We start from the raw sequence: 20,326 nt of genomic DNA, 5'->3' as shown, positions 1-20,326 counted from the left end.
CTTTGAGAAATAGGTAGAGGTTGAATTGCTGTTTTGCCTAAGGGGGATTAGGTTCAATGAACAGCTAATGTTCTATTTTGAGGGTCTGTGTGGATTTAAATGACTTAGAAGGCTCTGTCTCACCCCTCACATGGATTTGAGAGTGAAGAAAATTTGGATGAGTTTGAAATTAAAACTTAATGAAGATTAGAGACCATGGGGGACTTTGCAGCCAACAGTCTCTTTGATAACAACAGTGACTGTGAAAATTTTCTCCTTTAAATTGCTTAGATAATAATTAAAGTAAAAAGAATATACTACACTAGATCGTAGGCTTTCTACTTAAAATAATAAAGTTTTATATTTTTAAATAAACTGGTCAAATCATATGTAATCATTTATTCCAGAAAGGTCCACCTCTTTGTCAGTCTTTTTTTTCCATTTCAAAGCTGTCTGCAAACTCAGCAAGGCAGTCTAAAATTTTTGGAAACGCACCTATTCGCTGTATTCACAGAAAGATAGAATTGGGCTTTTCAAAGTGGAAATAAGTATTTTTCCTGGTGGGAATTATAAAACTAAGTAACAACCCTGTTGTAATTACAACAACAACAAGTCAATTGTGTTTTAAATCATTAGTTTTGGGACGTTTATTCATAAGAGTATAATTGCTATTTTATGAGGAAAGGAGTAGACGTTAAAGGGTCCACTTTTGTTGATTCAAAGCTTAAGAATATAAATCTTTTTGCTTTGATGTCTATAAGAAGAAGCAAAGGAGACTAACATTAATCAGTGTAGAAAATTTGTTTCCTTCTTCCCATTGCTTCAAAAATGATTCTTATTATGGACCCATAGATTTTAAAACTGGGACATTCAATCATTTACTCTGACATTGTGTCATAGAGACCATGGAATTTTGTCTTACATTGAATCTGTTTATGCTAAACCTGTATTTTCTAAATAGGTCTCTACTCTTGATCTGAAGCCAGCAAGACAAGATAAATTCATAGTTTTTCTATGGTAGTATGCTCCAATAATTATTAATTTATCTGTATAAATATCCATATAAATACAAATATATCTTCTTAAACATATAAATCCCCAGATTTTCACAGAATCATATAATTATTTAGGTTGGAAAAGACTTCTAAGATTATCAAGTCCAACTATTAACCAGTCACTGCCAAGTTTACCACTAAACCATGTTCCTAAGCACCTTTACACTTTTAGATAACTCCAGGAATGGTGACTCAAACACTTCCTAGGGCAGCCTGTTCCAATGCTCCATAATCCTTTCAGTGAAGAATTTTTTTCCTAATATCCAACGTAAACCTCCCCTAGTGCAACTTGAGGCCATTTCCTCTTGTCCCTTTGCTTATTTCTTGGAAGAACTGACTGACTCCCACCCAGCTTCAGCCTCCTTTGATCTAGTTGCAGAGAGCAATGAGGTCTCCTTTGAACCTCCTTTTCTCTAGGATAAATAAACCCAAACCCTCAACTGCTCCTCATCAGACTTGTTCTAGACTCTTCACCAGCTTTGTTTCTCTTCTTTGGGTGTGTTTCAGCACCTCAATGTCTTTCTTGTAGTGAGGGGCCTAAAACTGAAGTATTTGAGGTGTGTATAGCCTGACCACGGTTTTGATCCACAACTTTATTACAAAACTAGGGAGCTCTTAGCATTCTTCTTCTTCTTCTATCCATTTTTGATGTCTTTGTTTTCTACCAGAACTAGAAAGTATTTGTGTGGGGATCTGCTGAGGTTGCATTATGTCACCACAACAGTGAGGGATAGCTGAAGGTTTAGCACTAATTTGTTTTATGGTTATGTGTAATTGTTTACTGAGTTGCTTGTCACCCTTGGAGGGCAAAGTCATTAACTTCAGCATGGGTACAAACCCTGGCCGAGTTTTTGGCCAGAAAGCTTATCTTCATGTGACTTTATGAACAGTGCTCTTAGGTAAAATAGCAATCACATGAAAAAAATCAACAGCTAGTGGTTTATTTTTCTTTATTTTGTTAGGCACAGTGTCCTGTGCTCTGTCCAGAGCTCTACGCTCTACCACAGATGTCCAAGTTATAGGACAAACCTAAGGGCGTAACATTGATTTCCCCTTTATGTGCTGGCTTGTTTCTTTCATTCTTTAGATTACTTTTCTGCTTCTCTTTGTGATCCATACATGGTTCACAAAAGTGTGTCTGCACTAAGGATTTGTCACTTACTTACTTTACATACTTTACTGCAGTACTTAACTGTAGTGCATGGCTGTTAATTATTTTTGCTTCTATCAGTGGTTACAGAAGCCTTTATCATCTTCCTTAAAGTATGTTTTCCAAAATAATAATATAGGTTTTTTGTTTTGTTTTGTTTTGTTTTGTTTTGTTTTTTCCCCCCATACATACTTTTTAAATTTCTTTTCCTAGTACCCTACTAAATTCTCTCTCTCTCTCTCCCTTCAATGAGATTTTACTCTGGTTTTGGGTCTTGTCAGACTACTTAATTGAAGAGCTTTTGGGCTGTCATGTTTTGCTGTTTTGACTTTTGCTGGGGTTTCAATAAGGAAAGCCACAGTAAAAGTCATATTTATATTCAGATCAGTTACTGTTCATTCAGTCTGTAAGAGTATTCACAGAATCACAGAATCACAGAATTTCTAGGTTGGAAGAGACCTCAAGGTCATCGAGTCCAACCTCCAACCTAACGCTAACAGCCCTCCACTAAACCATATCCCTAAGCTCTACATCTAAACGTCTTTTGAAGACTTCCAGGGATGAAATTTCTGGCACAGGACTTGTTAAAACTTTCACCTCTGGTGAGGCCTGTTTATTTGTTTGTTTTTAAGTGAAATAGTCTTTGGCAAAGGAGAGGTGTCTTTCTAATATCTAAAGATTTTTCTACTTTCAGTCATTAAAGCCAAGAAACTGAAACTCATACAACTCTGCCAAGAAGTAGAACCATGTATAATTACAGCTTTTGTCACAGCCTGTTGTGGCTGCTGGTGAGTGTTAAAGTAGACTTATACACCATCTCCACCATTATTTAATTTTTACATAACTACATAAAACTCAAGAACAATTAAGTTCTAAATAGAAAGAAAATTAAATTTAATCCTCTATTATTATTTTTTTTCCTAATCGAGAAATTAATTTGGCTCCTTCTCTCTTCAGCTTTTTTTCTGGTTCTTTCTTCTTCTTTATTTCTGATTTTTGTGATTTTTTAAAATATATATTTATTTCTATTTTACTAGCAATTCAGAACCATTAACGATGAGCATAGGGCTAAATGGTTAGCCCTATTCCAGCTGGTGGAATAACCACTTTTAGTGCAGAAACAGAGACCTTTTGTCTTCTCGTCTCTACACTCTTTCCTGGTTTAGTCATAAAACTTTTTTAAAAAAACAAAATCAACAAACAAACAAACAAAAAAACAGATGACACTGGTTTGCATTTTTCATTGTTTCCATCATGGAGCAGCTTTTCTTGATGACTTGAAATGTTTCTATGTTTTCGGTACCTTTACCTTCCAACAAGCTTCCTAATGATACGTCATTTAAGAAAACAAAAGGAATGGGTGATCATATAAGTAGAGTATTTAGATCTGCATTTACTATAGTCAGATGCAGTGCTAGCTCATGATGAAATTTAAGGTTTGCTTTTGTGTAAGAAACTACTTCAGTAGGCTGTTTTTAAAGATTCTTGTCATTTTATGAAGGGGAAGTAGTCTTTGCTGCTTGTTCAAGTTATGCTGCTGCACAACTTTGAACAGAGACTGAAATGAAAAAGAGCTGCAAAAAGCTGGAAAAAAAAAAAAGCATTAGAGTAGAACTTAAAAGGTATGAAGTTTTTGGACTTGTCTTCTGTGTAATGTTACCATCCTTGGCACATAAGACAGCTGAGCTTTTTTAGTCAATAAGCCAGTAGGGCAACATCTTCATCTTAAAAGGTGCTGAAGACATGTTAAATAATAAGGAAAACCTGCTAGCAGACTTCTTTATAGGAGTCAAGGTATGATGTGTTCACTAATTATAAAGGTCTCTGTTTTGTACTTCTTGGGTTTGGCCTTAGAGGTAGTTGAATTACAGTACAGCCAGAGATTTAAAAATTCTATTGGCACCTACACAAGACAGGGAGACACCACTTTTCTTGCTTATTCACTGAACTGAATATCAACCTCCGGCCATTCTTCTGGTCCTCACTTTGAAAGAATGCTAATTACTTCCTAATTGCAGCAAGCTGGCATCAAATCAATCTCTACTTAGAGGAAATTTTCATGCTTGTCAGACAATAAAAGACTTGTGTGTTGATGAGCTCCTTTGATTCTGCTTAAAATTTACGCATTGAGATCTTTAAATTACGATTTTCATTAGAGGGAAAAAAATATATAGGAGTATATTTTGTAGACCTATCTAGTTATATTTAGGTAGCAGTTACTTGAAGAAGCCTAATTCATTGTCTCATGAAATGAACAACTCTAGAAAATGTCTCCCTTCTTAATTTGATGGTTACCTAATGACTATTTGGTCATTAGGATACACACAGGAGGAGTTCTTAAAGGAGAATATAAGCAAGAAATCAAAACAGTACCCAAAGTAAGAGCAGGGTACTGTTGTGCATACCCTGTATAATCACGGAATGAAAAGTTTATTAAAAAAAATAATATCCAAAGCACTGGCACCTTGGACAAGATGATCATTGCATGTTGGTGGAAGGAAAATGGAAATCAGACAGCTTTTACCTAAGCTTTCTAAAACAAAAACAAACAAGCTGTGAGATGAGGTGATATCTTGATGCAAAATACAGATCTGGACTTATAATATGTCTTTGGTATTCTAGGCCTGATATTTTAACAGGCCTAGTGTGGAGAAATTTACAAACCTGGATTTAGAATTCAAATACGCAAACTCCACTGTGGATCTTTGAATCCACAGATTTCCATTTTCCCGCCACTTTATGCTCCTGAATTAGTTCTTGAGTGGTCAGAGGTCTGTAGAGGGCCCCTGCCTCACCAGTGAGGCAACGGTGCTGATTGTAAAGCTTTCTCTGCTCTTTGTGTATTCTAGGCTTTTTCAGTTGTTTCTAGTCCTTATATATCTTCCCTCCCAAAACTTCTTTACTTGTATTTTGCTTAATTTCTCTTTCTGTTAGCATAATATGTAAAATTTGGGGAAACTCACTGAAAATGTCTTAATTCCTTGTGTCTTTTACATAAGCTCTTAACTTTGTTTTCCTTGCACATTTCCAAAAATAATTTTAAGGTGCAGAAGTCTGTCTGAAAAGTCTGCCCTATATCTTTGAGTAATTGGAATATTTAAAATCATGTACAATGCAGAGTCATGCAGTGTGGTCTAGTGCACAATTAACATCTGCTGGGTACTTTATTCCTCTGGCACATCTCCAATGCATGCTGAGGATGTGAGCACAGCATAAGTCAAACAGTTTGTCCAAGTTCTTCGACCAGGGAACAATGGCTTATGAAACACTTGAACAATTATATACATTTATGTAGTGGGTGTTGATGATGACTAGTAACATAAGCATTTTGTGACTACTGTGGAATATCTCTGTAAATACTTTTTAGTACGCTCATTTATTGAAATTACTGGATACTGGCATGTTTACATTTGTCAAAGTGCCTAGTTCATTAGCAGAAAAGAAAAATCAATACATTGAGGGCAAAGGAAGAAGGAGAACCGCATAATAATAACATAGATCTAACTGCTAATTTTAAAATGAGGGAGAATTTGCTGGGTTTAGATTTCATTACGTCAATAAAACTGTATCTCATTCATTTTGCTCATTTTTATGCTCATTCACCTTCACATAAAGCTCTTACATGAATTTTATGTTCCACCTATGCTTGAAAAAATGCATGTTTTATTAGGTAATATGTGCAACAACTATTAAGCATTCTGTAAAGAAGTGGGAATTGTCCCAGTCACTACAGTAATCTTATTGTGAGCAATAATATTTTTGACAGTGGTCATGGACTGAGCTTCTGCAGCAGTTTCTTTTTCAGGTTACTTCAAAGAGTTTGAAACTGAATGTTTCCAGATAGTGAAGAGAAACAATAATTGTGCTCCTAAGCATCAATTCAATTGTTAGAATAGCTGCATTATTTCAGTCCTTAAAAATATTTACTGCACTAGGTGCAGTAATATCATGAAGATTAGGTGGAATGTTATGGAGGATTCCTGTGAAATATGGTAGATATTTTATATCTTTGCTTTTATTCTTTTATGTTTAAGAATAAAGAGACATTCCTAACTATGATAAGGTAAAAGGATATTAACATAGCTGTGTACTGCCACAATAACGTAACAAAAATATCTTGTAAAATGGTGTCCCAATGGTTAGAGGATTGGATTTTCAAAAACTAATTCTTAATTGCTTCAATTTCCATTCTCTTTTTATGAGAATATTTGTTTTTTATTTTATTTTATTTTATTTTATTTTATTTTATTTTATTTTATTTTATTTTATTTTATTTTAATTTTATTTTATATTTTATTTTATTTTATTTTTACACTGCTTTTGCTTTGTAAATCTATCACCAGCAATCTTGAAATAGCTATGTGACTGCTCCCATCTACCAGAGGCATCTGACTGCTGTGTATGTGGTGCTTCAGCACCACAGCAATTCAAAGGCACATGAAAATTCATGCCACTCCAGCAACATAGTGCTACTTTCTGAGGCAGTGAGGCCATCAGAAAATTTGTTCTTTTTGTTTTCTCTATTTAATATGACCAGAAGCACCACTTTGGGGTTTTCTGAGCAAGTGCAGGGGGAGGAGGGAAGGCTTTATTTACTGCCCACAGGTCCAGCAGCCAGGGGACTGCTTGGGACAAGTCATGATCTGGTTCAATTCCCAGCTCTGGTCCCTGGGCACACATGAGTGTGGGACACCACACGCTGGTTTTGCTTTCCCTCTAAAAAGGGCAATGCAATGAGGGTAATTATAGACATCCCCAGGATGACCATAAAGGCGTAATCCAAAATTTACAGCTCTCAGTGACTTTGACTGGCTTTGAACTGGGTCCTTGGAGAGAGATTTTACATTTAGGCAGAAATAGAGACTTAGAAATTCACACTGGTAACTTTAAAGGATTTTAAATAGATAATTTTCCTGGCCTAATCCTTTGATCATGATTCCCTGTTTGCAGATCTTCACTCAGTTTTTATCAAATTTTACACATCTTTTACTCATCTCTCTCTCTCTTTTTTTCTTTTTTTTTTTTTTTTTTTTTTTTTGAGTCTTTTCTAGGCTACCTTCAGACTGCCAATGATTTCTGAGTGTTTTTTTTTTTTTTCTTTTTTTAATCTTTAAGCAATTTATCAGTAGTGCTGCCAGCTGTCATAGTTGTTTTCATCTGATGAATATACTGATTGGTTTGGGTTTTAATTGTTGATAATAATTTTTTATTTAAACTGTTAATTATACTCCCAATACCATCAGTTGTCTTCCTTTTGTTATTGTATGTCTGCACGCAGTATTGAGACTGCATCTCGAGGTTGTAGCTTCCAATTTCTCTCTGTAATCTCTGAACCAATCTGAAATCAAAATATGTTGATACATATGTGCTTCATTACATAATGGACTTCCAGAGTTTCATTAGCATCTGGTGTGTTGCTTAATGTTGTCTTGAAAAGTTAATTAAATATTATGCTATTAAGAATAGTTGTATTTTATTTTATATATATATATATATTTACCAGTAGAATAGGGTGCTACAGGAAAGAAATAAGTGAATGATCAAGAGCATCACTGTGCTTTTTATTTATCTCTTCTGTACTTGTTTTTAATAGTAACAATCACCACAGTGGCCAGACATGTAAAAGCCCAATTTTGAGATGCAGTGAGCTTATAACAACTCCAGGAGTTATTTATATTTAGTTGTATCTGCAGCTGCTAAACATTCTGTGTTGGACTATATCTGAAAGGACTATTATTTCCTAATGTTAAAATAAGCTAATGCATCAGCTGTTTATTTTATTTGTTTTTATAAATATATACTGTTAGCCTGATTACATTGTCTGTGTACATTGCCTACCAACAGCAGTGGTGTAAACCTTTGAGTTTGTTGAATGATAGAAGAGCCTGGATTTACTCATCCCAGTGACTACCATAGCAGGCTGTACTGACTTTAAAAGGATGACACTGGGATGTGTTCAGTTTCCACTGAGATCATCCTTAATGAGTTATGTCACCTAGATCTGGACTTAAATCACTCTGAAGGCACAGAAGGACTTTCAGCTTATGTCAGTGAGCACCTCCAGAGGCCAGTCAGACCATCCTGTTTCTGCAAAAGTAAAAAAACTTAATCTAAATCTTCCTAGGCCAAATGGTTCTTTAATCTCTCCTTGAAAGCCTCTAGGATTTAGGAATTCTCTTCTAGTACTTCACCCTTCCTTAAATTCATGGAACTGGTATATATAATCAATATGCTCTTTCTAAACTTAAGCAAATGTAATTTTGTTGACCTTTCCTCAAGAAGTTATTGTGGACTGAGAAATATGGGCTTCTGTTTTTTTCTTTTTATTATGGAATAATGCCATGTGAAGATCCCGAGTTCATCTATTTATGCTTAATATAGACCTTCTTGTGTTTCATTTCCACAAATTTGAAAAAGGAGGCAATAACATTACCCTTACTATCAAGGTCTTCTGAGGATACATTCATAAAAGAATATGCATCACTCTAATAATAAGAGGCTTGTAAGCACCTAAAATACTCAGAAAGATGTGTATGTAATAACCATCATACCAAATAGCAGGCTTATATTTACACACCCCTTATAAAGGAAGTTATGTACTTATTATTATGATATTTGTTTACTTCTTTGATATAAAATTGTTTTGCTGCTTTCTTGTGAGAGGTAAGAGTGAAGATCCCACAGCATTTGTGTAATTATCACCCAGGACTGCAGTTGTCAGCCAGGACTGGAAGGGAAAAGGCAGGTTTTACTCCTGGCATGCTGCTGAAACTCCTTTCTGCAACCAGAGACAAGGACTCCTGTCTCATCTCAGTTGTTTTCTCCCAAAATGAAGAGAGGTTCTCTTGGCAGTGGATTCAAGACACCTGAGTGAGATATGCTGCTGAATTGCTTGAGTCCCAGGTTCCCCAGTGCGTGGGTGCTTGCAGGAGTGAAATCTGAGCATAACAAAATGAAAATTCTACTTCAGTCCCTTGACATCTGTTGAAAAAATCTTTTCTGCAAAGGTATAGATCTAGTTTTAAGTAAAGGATAAATGCAGTGTTTATGAAAGGCAAGAAATATGCACAAATGGAGAATGAGCCTGACCTGCATGAGGTTTTCCAAACAGTCCCATCTTCTTTATTAATTGGATTTTATCAGCTGCTATAATGCAGTGAAATACCACATTTTATGGATTCACTTAGGAGAGGGGGGTACCTAGGTATTTTAGTAAATATTGCCTTTCTGGTGGGAGACCTTTCTTCTGAAACTTGTCAAAAACCTACAGTTGCTCACAGAAACCCTGGTGTGCTGGACCATGTTGTGCCCTAATGAAATGTCAAACCCAGACATCTACCACGCTATTGAGTGGTTGCTCTGAGGCAAGGATATGTTGCAAGGTCACTGGGCAAAAAGCTTTTAGATCAGCCTGCTGTGTTATGGGAGACCCTGTTCTGTGATTTCTAATTTGCACTTCTATTTTGCAATCCATGCTGCATAATCTGGCCATTCTTCAATGATATCAAAGAACCAAAGAAGCAACAGATGAACTGGGACAAAGAACAATAATTTAAAAACTGCAGAAGTTGCTTGTTGACTGATTGAATGTCGTTTATGAAATGCCAACCTTGCTGGCATCTGAAGTCCAGTACCCTTTTGGCATTACAATAATAGAGCAAGAACTAAACAAAAGGAAGAATAAGACAATACAATTCTCTTTGTTCCTTAGCAATACCATGAGGTTATACCTTGGCTGAAAGACACAGAATTATCAATTGCAATGCAACAGTGGCTCTGGCTGAAAAATCCTGTGTTCCTTGGGTGTCAGAGGGCACACTGCAGTACTTTGTAATACATCTCTCAGTAAACAAAACTGATAATACACAATCCTTCCAGGCTCCCTGAGCAGCTTTGATGTCACTCTAATAGGACTGAGAAGTTGTGCCAGGCAGTGGTTGTGGTGAGAAAATGGACACACTTCTGTTTTAGGAATCTCTTCTGAATATCTGAAGTGTCAGTATAAACTGTTGATCTGTAGCTGAGGTTTAACAGGTATTGCTAATCAGCCATATTAAATGTAACTTATCAACTATATGTAGGTTGTTTTATTTGTGTTCAGGAATATAGATGCTTTCAGACCACTGTTTTAGGTGGAGTCAGAGGGATTATTATGGAAGCTAAATATGGAGGTACTTGATGTTTTTTCTGAAATGAAATTAAAAACTCTTTTAAGTTTGCTCCCAAATGACAAGAACCCATCTGACAGCTGGTAATTCATCACTGGAAGGCATATAGAACAGATGGGATTATATCCATTTGTTGTCAGCAAATGATACAAAACCAAATACATTACTGCAATGAAAACATGGAAGAATATTGTTTCTAGACTTTTAGACAAATTTGTCTCAGCAGCATTTCCATGTCATCAGTTATCTTTCTAGTTAAGGATGCATTCTGTTCTCTCAGATACTGGATACTTTTCATGAATAATTCTGAAAATTCAGAAAAAAAAAAGTGTTAAGGAATGGATTTTTTTCACTTTTCCAATTCCAGTGATTTATTGCAGTTGAAGATACAGTTTTACTTAGTATAGATTGTTTTTCAAAAATTGTTTCTGATGTATTTCCTCTGATGTCAGTTTTCCTGCTTAGTCTTCCTGAATACCCCAGTTGATCAACAGTTGCTACAAAGATCAGTTTTAAACTAACAATGCTAAGTCTATTGAAGCTATTGGAGTACCGCTGGTGTCTAGAGTTATTTGACAATAACAGGAAATTACTGGCCGTCCCACAGAGCAATGTTTCTACCACATTTGCACTACTCATGCAATTCCCCAGGCTTATACTTTGCTAGCACTCTTGGGCTATGAAGTGACTCCAGGGCTAGATCTGGCAGGCAGGGCCATTGCCAATGGTTTTTCAGTATTTCTCTCAACACAGCTCCTTTTCTTTGCTGTGCTCAGAGGCTAATGTCTGATTTCAGAAACAAGTGCCTTAAGAATATATAGTTTTCACATACTTTGGATAGTTCAAATCCAGCTTTGTGGGTCATATCTTCATACTTGCTATACAAACTATAATCAATAATTTAGGCAAACAGAATTGAACTTACACGTGGCAGTCAGCTGTTTTGTTTGCTTACTGGCATTTACCAATAGGTATATCCCTAAAGGAACAAGAGTGATTTTTTTTTTTTTTTTTTTTTTTGCTTGGGTCTCTAGATGCCAGACTGTCTGCAGTTGTGTGCGGATGGCATTATGATGTAGAAGTCACCTTGCTAGTTTTAGGAACTTACTGCTTACGCATCTATTCTGCCAACTGGTCTCTGAGCCTTTCCCCTGACACTGGAAGGATATCGGCAATGCAGCAGATTGTTAAAGGAGTAGCACAGCAGATTTCTGCAGTGCCCCCAACAGCCCTGAGTTTAAAATGTCTTAATCTAGTGCCATAATTTGCCTAATGAGAACTTTGGGTTATCTGGAGATGCTGGAGCTTTCTGATGCCCTAGAAATAAAGGAAAATCAAGCTCTTAATTAGTCTCAATACATGTCTTAGTCGATTAGCTGCTGTTGAGTGTAACTCTACTAAAACTAATGTTTTTAGACGCATTCTGTATTAAGTGGGGAGAGATAGGAGACAAAACAACTACATTAGACTCCTGATCTGAATTGCTCTCTAGAGAAACTCGTCTCTTTCCATTAAGCAAAGAGGAAGTGTGGCGTTACTAGACTCATTGGATGAAGTCAGCTTTTCTACATGCTGCCTGGTTTCCTCCCCATCTCCTTTCTGCACAAGTTGGTGCTTCCCTCCCCGAGCAGAAATTGGGCATGGCCTGTTCCATGAATGAAGCCATGGGAATATGCTATGTTTTGCTCTGTAAAAGTGACACAGTAAATTTATCTTAATTTCATGAGTGTATATTTATTTCACTAATAACAAATGGAAGCATTCTGTACTGTGCCAAGCAGATATACTTCTGCAGATATTGATAGCCCAAAAACTGTCTTTTCAAGATATGTAGTGATGCATGTTTGAAATGTTATGATTATAAATGAAAATCCAAAGTAAAAATTAGCAAGCTAGTCTAATTTATTAAATATGTATTTAGATTTTACACATACACCTGCTGTTGGACCAATTATTGCTGAGCTGTGTTCACTGTAGTATCGTAAATTCAGTGTACTGATTAATTCCACTCTGCTCATTTGATGTAATATGAAGCTTCATTTTAACATCTCGAATGTAGGCAAACTAATTGTGATTTCTTGTTGGTTACTTTTTATCTAATATTACAATTTTACACATAGTTTAAGAACAAAATGTAGTTAGATAGGAAGTCACCTTCATTTACAAGTAATTCTGAAAAAATAAAAAAGTCTTTCAATTACTTTGCACTGTCTGCAGAAGTTTATTATTTCCATTTTAGAATAACTGATATGCAATTAGTTTGTTTTGCATCTTCCTTTGCTTTCACTTTGTCACTGGACTAGATCAGACTTCTAAGAGAAATGTGTTCTGTAATTATATTTTGTCCCTTTTTCCAAAACACAGTCATTGATGTTACAGTTTCTGTGTAGTAATTTTACTTGTCAATTTTTGTGGTGCTTGCCAGTTGGGGATAGGATTCCAGACATGTTTCTCAACCTACATTTTTCTCAGAAAAAAATAAATAAACCAACAAACAAAAATTACACTTATTCTTTGATTTCTTAAGTATATGTTTGATCTAAATCCAAATCTAACTGTTCCAAACCTAACTGTTTAAAATCATAGAATCATAGAATATCCTGAGTTGGAAGGGACCCTTAAGGATCATCAAGTCCAACTCTTGACACTGCACAGGTCTACCCAAAAGTTCAGACCATGTGACTAAGTGCACAGTCCAATCTCTTCTTAAATTCAGACAGGCTCGGTGCAGTGACCACTTCCTTGGGGAGCCTGTTCCAGTGTCCAACCACCCTCTCTGTGAAGAACCCCCTCCTGATGTCAAGCCTAAATTTCCCCTGCCTCAGCTTAACCCCGTTCCCGTGGGTCCTGTCACTGGTGTTAATGGAGAAAAGGTCTCCTGCCTCTCGACACCCCCTTACGAGGAAGTTGTAGACTGATGAGGTCTCCCCTCAGCCTTCTCTTCTCCAGGCTGAACAGTCCCAGTGACCCCAGCCGTTCTTAGTACGTCTTCCCCTCCAGGCCTTTCACCATCTTCATAGCCCTCCTCTGGACACTCTCCAACAGTTTCATGTCCTTTTTATACTGTGGTGCCCAGAACTGCACACAGTACTTGAGGTGAGGCCGCACCAGCGCAGAGTAGAGTGGGACAATCACCTCCCTTGACCTACTAGCGATGCCGTGCTTGATGCACTCCAGGACACGGTTGGCCCTCCTGGCTGCCAGGGCATACTGCTGGCTCATATTCAACTTGCTGTCTACCACGACCCCCAGATCCCTCTCTTCTAGGCTGCTCTCCAGCGTCTCATCGCCCAGTCTGTACGTGCAGCCAGGGTTTCCCAGTCCCAGAAAAAATACATCCTAATGTGATAATCTAGACAGATTTTTTTTTCTTCAAACTTAAAAAACAGGTCTTCTTAGAGGAGGTTTTGGGTATTATTTTTCTAGAGTATTACAATAAAAATCAATTCCAGATAGGTTGGATAGATCGTGTCCAGTACACAGATTTCATCTTAAAACTGAAGGTACGCTTTTTTCAAAAAGTTATTGCATGTTCTTGATGTGTCAGACTTTTCTAGGCTGTTGCAACTGATGTGCTTTGCTTGATGGGTTGAACCTTGATTGCTTGATGGGAAAGCAATGTCGTATGCTTAGTTAATATTCTTTTATAAGACTCTCTTAAACAGAAAATAACAATGTAGAAATTCATGATGATATGGACTAACCTTCTTCTGAAGGCTCATAGAGTGGCCAGGAGTCTTCTTATCAGATTTGGTAGGCTCTAGAAAAATTATTTTGTCACCGTAACACTGGGCAGAAACTAAGATCTGGCTTTTCTTGCCAGATCTCTTGAAGATGTCACAAGTGATCTTGTGCAAATCTTTTATCTGTATTGTACTAAATGGTATGGTTCTTTGTTTAATTACACTGTCGACAACGGGAATGAAACATATGCATTTTAGACATGTGAAGATAACATCTCTTTGTAGCAGCAGTTCTTTTCACTATGCATGTAGGCCTACCATATTCTTTTGATGTGGGCAGCTTGCACATTAGTATCCAAAACAAACAAACAAAACAAATAACAGTACTAGTAACGAGCAAATCTTAAGTTTGGTATAGCCATTCTTAAGTTTAGTCTGGACTCAGTGCTACTCTAAACAGTTCTCTAAGTTCTCTAAACAATAAATCAATTAGTGTGGCATAAGATTCAGTGCTATTTCTGTAATGGAATATCTGCAATGCAGTGTCTGTATGTGATAGTATCCTAGAGCCTCTGAAGAAAACCATAATTTCAAAAGCAAAACAAATATGAGTTCTTTACTCATGGAAAATTCTAGCAAGGAGTTGAGGTGGTGTTAGCTTAGAAAATCATAAAATAGGCATTAAGTTGGCTTTAATCAGTTATAGTAAAAGAAAAGTAACTTCTTCCTACAACTAATTTCAGCTACTCTGTTGACTCTATATGCATACATTTCATCATAACTTTTACCTTCTCTATTTTTTGTGAGCATCTTCCAGCATTTTATGATATGAAAACCAACGAAGGTAAATGAGAGGACTCCTGTGATGTTTGTGATGCTTCACAGTTGTGATGCCTTTCAATGATGTAGTAATTACAGGATTTTTTTTTCCTAGGATACTGAGAGACTTTCAAGATACTGGGAGAACTGACAAGCCTGAAAATTGGAAAGATTTTCCTAAAGTGAGTAAACGATTTCAGAGTGAAATAACCATAATTAAAAATGTTCTGATTTCTAATTTTCCGTATGTTTGACTAAGCTTATTGCTTTCACTGCAGATATAGTCATAGTACCAGGAAGGCAGCAGACATTTAAGAATTGTGCCTAGCCTTGAGAGACTCTGTTATAAGGGATACACAGTTCCCACACTTTTTTTTTTTTTTTTTTTTTCCTTTAACTACAGTAGTGGATGAGAGCTTCTGGTTGATTCTCTGCAAATACATTTGATATATTTTATGCATAAACACAATGGAAACTTTTGTCCCTTGGAATAAAAACTGTGCATGTGTTCTGTCTTGGCAAATATGGGATTTTCTGTAAATTTTTTCTTCTTGTGTTGTATTTCAAATATATATATATATATTTTAACATGGTAATTTTTAAGGTACTTTTTTTTTTTTCTCGTTATTCTTATCCTTTCACAATTCTGCAATGGTATTTACAGCATGTGTACCCATGTACAAATGAGTACTATGAGTACTTTTAGGACAAGACTTTCAGGATTTGAGGAAGAGCATGTAAAAAAGGTTGCTTTCATAGTGAAGTTCTTAAATGAGTTTTGTGGAGGTGAGACAGAGTAAGAAAGGCTAGGGAAACATGGCTCCTACTGGTTGTTTTTCCCTATTCTGGCCTAGTGAATCATTTTATTATTTAATTTTATTTATTTTTGATTGACAGGACAGAAGAAAAACAACTTAACCTATATAGTCCGCTAGTTTAAGAGGATCAGAGTTTAAGGGCTCCAGGGCAGAAGAGGGAATCAAATCCTGGTCTAGGATTCGACTCCTGCCCAGGGAGTACCCCAGTACCCCATGCTGCATTAAATCAGGCTACAGCAGCTTTTGACTGTTGTCTGTTCAGTTCCTGCTTGGAACAGTTCCTCATCCTCTATGGGGCCCTCAGTGACTCCATCTGGGTTCTGGATTGCAGCACTTAAATTTTAAGTACCTAATTAGATCTGTCTGTAAGTGAGATGTTCAGGTTCACACAGGGACTCTGTGGCAGGGTACCAGAGTGCTGATCTCACTACGCTCACACCAGTGAGAGGTGGTGGCATTTGATAGATCTGGAAGCAGATAAACTTGCTAAACTGTGTTTGTTCATTTAGAATTAATATAGCATTCAAAAAATTTATTTAAATTCTATTATTTTGGCTGAAATGATCTTAACTGAATAGTAGTGTTTAACACCGGTGATCTCTGCAGATCTGTTCAAATGTGGGCAGTCACATTCACAGAGACATATGTATCACAAAGCCGCATACATTTCCATCCATCAATAACTTCACAGAAACCTAATAATTATTTTATTGTAAAATCTAATTTAATGGTAGAAGAGGGATGAAAGTATTAACCCCATGCAATAAAAAGGTACATTTTGCATAAAATGTTATTCCTTAACCAACTGAATATTAGCTTATAAACCCAATGCAAAATTCAAATTGGTGATGTTGGAAATTGATGATTCTGCAAGATTTGTGATAAGGTCCTATATTTGTGCAGAAAAGGAATCTCAATCTCTGCTGTTGTTACTATCACACTTCTTGTGGTATTAACAAGAAATTTTTCTCTAATAGAGTAGTGAATTCAAGAGGCCTTCTTGGTGTTGTCTGCCATTTTTTTCTTACCACTACTTAGTTTCATTTCTCTCTTAAATCTCCTCCATCATTAATCTTATGTCTCTCACATTGGTATTAAGTATCTTTTATGATATACCTACAAAGGACAGTGCAACACTGCTTGCTTACAGCACAAGCTACTCATAGCTCGAATGAGCTAGGTAAGCTCAAATGATGGGACGCAGTATGACACTTACCAGGTGTCACCTATTGTATTCTGCTTCTCATTAGGACTTTTGTAGAACCACTTCTGCTAGTTTTCATTGATGCAGCACTGAGACAGATAGAAATTCTCTTGATAATATTGTGTAAGAAAGATGCTGCTATTTATAAATGCATAGAAAGACACGTTATAGAAAAAGAAAAACACACACTTTTTCACATTTTAAAAGAATGTTATTTAACTAGAAAACATCAGAAGAAGTGAAAAGGACAAGGGTGCAAGAAATATAATGGAGTTTACAAAGTAGACAAAGTTGTATTTAAGATCCTATTAAAATGCTGTCATGGACTTAGTATATCCAAATCAGACTAAAGCTAGAAAAGATATTTAATGAGGATGAGAACATAGCTTAAAATAAATGTGAAAAGGATATAAATGTGAGGTAGCATGACATAAATTGAAGCAAGTTGAACAGAGTAATGGAGCAGGGCTTCTAACAGTGAATGAATGTTGCTTGCTTTGGTAGCATGCTTGGGGGTGTCAGGATGAGGGCAGAAGTGGGGAGAGAAAGAGGTGAAGAGATTCCATCAGTCTTTGGAAAACATGAATCGATCGTGAAGATTTAAATTGGGATACATTTTGGTAGAACAAGAGACCTTCTACATGTAGATTTCAGATAGATACTGCAATGTTGTGGTATTACCTAGTATGGTGTAATCCATGAGTCTGTCATGGATTTAGCTTTAGTCTGGCAGTCTGTCTAACCAGCACATGACTTTTCTCACTCAACCTGGAGTAAAGGAAGGAATAAAGGAGATGTTTGCTATTTGTCTTTACTATGTGAACCTTGATTGACTCTTGCACAGTTTCTAGATGTGGGAAAATTTAGTTACACATCGCTAGAGGAGTAAAGCACTCGATTAACTCCCAGTTTGTCCTTCATGGTTCCTGCTGGTGGGGACCAGTATGGGAGTGTGGATCCTCTCTCTCAGCCCATACAGGGTGCACTCCCTGTTTCAGCCCTTACTAAGTTGACAGTCAGGTGAGTTGTTCACTGCCTGATCTACATCTGAGGGTTGTTGCTCACTGTTTGCTTCTCATCTGCAGAAAACTCTGAGTGTTGGCTACAGCCCTATCACAGGCACAAACTCCACTCTCAGTCCTCAAACATCTCATAAATACCAGCATATTTTTGATGGCAAATATTTGTGCATTCCCTCCCTTGTCACAAAGTTGGTATGCTTTGTTCCACACAGCCACTTGGGTATGGATGGAGGAAAAAAGTAGGGCAATTCTTAACATCTGTTGTGCTGTTTGCAGAAGGTTACCTCCCACAACATTTCCTCACTCCTCTCCATTCTGATCACCCTACCTGATTTACATGGTGAGACTGGTGTAGCTAACAGTGACACAGGAGAGCATTTCTCCTATGAGCAGTGAATGATCCTGACTTCTACTCAGATGCTCCCAGTAGCATTCATCTAAGTACACAGGGCCAGCTTTGGCCAGCCACACTCACCAACTGATGCAGGAAAGCACTCTGCTTGTGATGAGATTGCTCTATCACTTGTCCTCCTTATTTCATCTAAGCATCAAGGCACAAAGTTATCACCATCATTTAAATTGGATTACTACAGTCAGTGCATTTTATCATATCACTTCTAAAGCCCGATGATGTGGAACACATTAATTGGCATTTGTTGGGATGCACAGAAGTTTTCAAGTGTACAAAAGATTTAAACATCTTTCAAAAAGTAATGCCATGACTTAAAACCTCTTTCAAACTGCCAGAGAGCTTTAAAAGAGGCCATTCTATGAATAAAGTAATACTAGGAGATGAGGAAAGAAAGATGTTTAAAAAAAAAAAGTGAAAATTGTTCTTCACTTTTGTTCACTGCAGTTACCAAAATCAATGTGTCTGCAAATGTAACTTGTCTCATAAATCATTAGGTCACAAACCTGAACAATGTCAATGTGTTGTCACTATCCTATTAAATTAAATTACTAACCAAGGTAATACTTAACAGCACATTTCACAGGGAACAATGTTTTAATGTATTGAGGATGCCTAATAAATATAGCAGCTGGCTAATACAATTTGAAGGCTTTAGACAGAAGAAATACTAGAGAGAGATAAAGATAAAGGAGGGTGAAAAAAAAAGACATCTAGTCACTAGGGATATAGTGTACTGAAACACTAGATTGGCATAATGAGAAATGTCCTACTAAATCCCTACCCAGTAATTATCAAAGATGGGTTGATTGGATTAGATTTGGATCTGGCACCTTCAAACACAAGGGCGTAGGCAGACTTGCAGATAGCTGAGACTCTCACTTGAGCTATGAGAAGTACTAAATGGTGAACTCTGAGTCTTATTCTTACTGAATATTCTCTGCAACAATATTTATAAAGGGTATGGACAGGCTGACAGCTTCAGAAGAAAACAGGGCAATATGCTGATTGACACCAGCCAATAATGTAGTACATCCACAGATGTTTTAAGATTAAACCATACTTCAGTTTTAAAGCTTGATGAAGTGCTCCACCTGAACAGTAATGTCCTTTTTGGTTTTATATTTGCCTGTTTTTTTTTTTTTTTTTTTTTTTTTTTGGCAAAAGACAAAATTTAAACACATTTCACACATCCTCCTGCCCGGTGCTTTAAAGGGGTGAGATTTGAAGAACTCCTACTATTATGTGAAGTAAATAAATAAGCAGAAAAGTCAGGTTTCTACATCTACAGGCTGGTGTGTACCCAGTCCAGGTAGCGATCTAGGCCAGAGTAGTAGCATATAGCAGAAAATGTAAATTAATATATAATTTAGGATAAATTCTAAAAGTGTCTCACTATGAGATTCCCATTTCACCAATTAAACATACCTTTAGCCTTATTTTGGCTTTTTATTTTAATAAAGAGTACATATTAGGGCCCCTTCCTGAACTTTTCCCTGTCTACAGCATTTCAGGTAGCATCTGTAAAAGCAGAATGATAGTTCTGATTAAATGCTCAGATCTTAGGGCACTTGGGTTTTCATCCAGCATGTTAAAATGCCTAAAGATGGCACATGCACTCCAACATTACATTTGGCACAATAAAATGAAAACCTAGCACTGCTGGCCAAAATTCAGCCAAATGATGTTGTAAAAGGTTTGTGCTAGGTACAACAGACATAATCATTGTTACATTTTTTTGCCATTCTGCACAGAGGAACTTCTGTGGCTGTGTCTAACATTAACTATGCTACATTCAGTTCTTGGCTTCTGTGCTCTTCCCAAAGGAGAACATGCAAGTCAAATGGCAAAATTTGATCCCTCTCAAGCTGTAGGAAAAACAGGTAGGCAGGAAACAAAGGCAATGAAGGAAAAGGTTATTTTTAAGTAATAGGAGCTCATGTGCCCTTGCTTTCTGTTGTTTCACAAGAGGAAAGGGACAGTGAGAAAAAGGAGCTGGTGTGTGGTCATGGTCTGAGA

The sequence above is a fragment of the Netta rufina genome, assembly GCF_964035555.1.
Source record: "Netta rufina genome assembly, chromosome: 6".
In the NCBI taxonomy this organism is placed as follows: domain Eukaryota; kingdom Metazoa; phylum Chordata; class Aves; order Anseriformes; family Anatidae; genus Netta; species Netta rufina.
Note: the sequence above shows the minus strand (reverse complement) of the source record.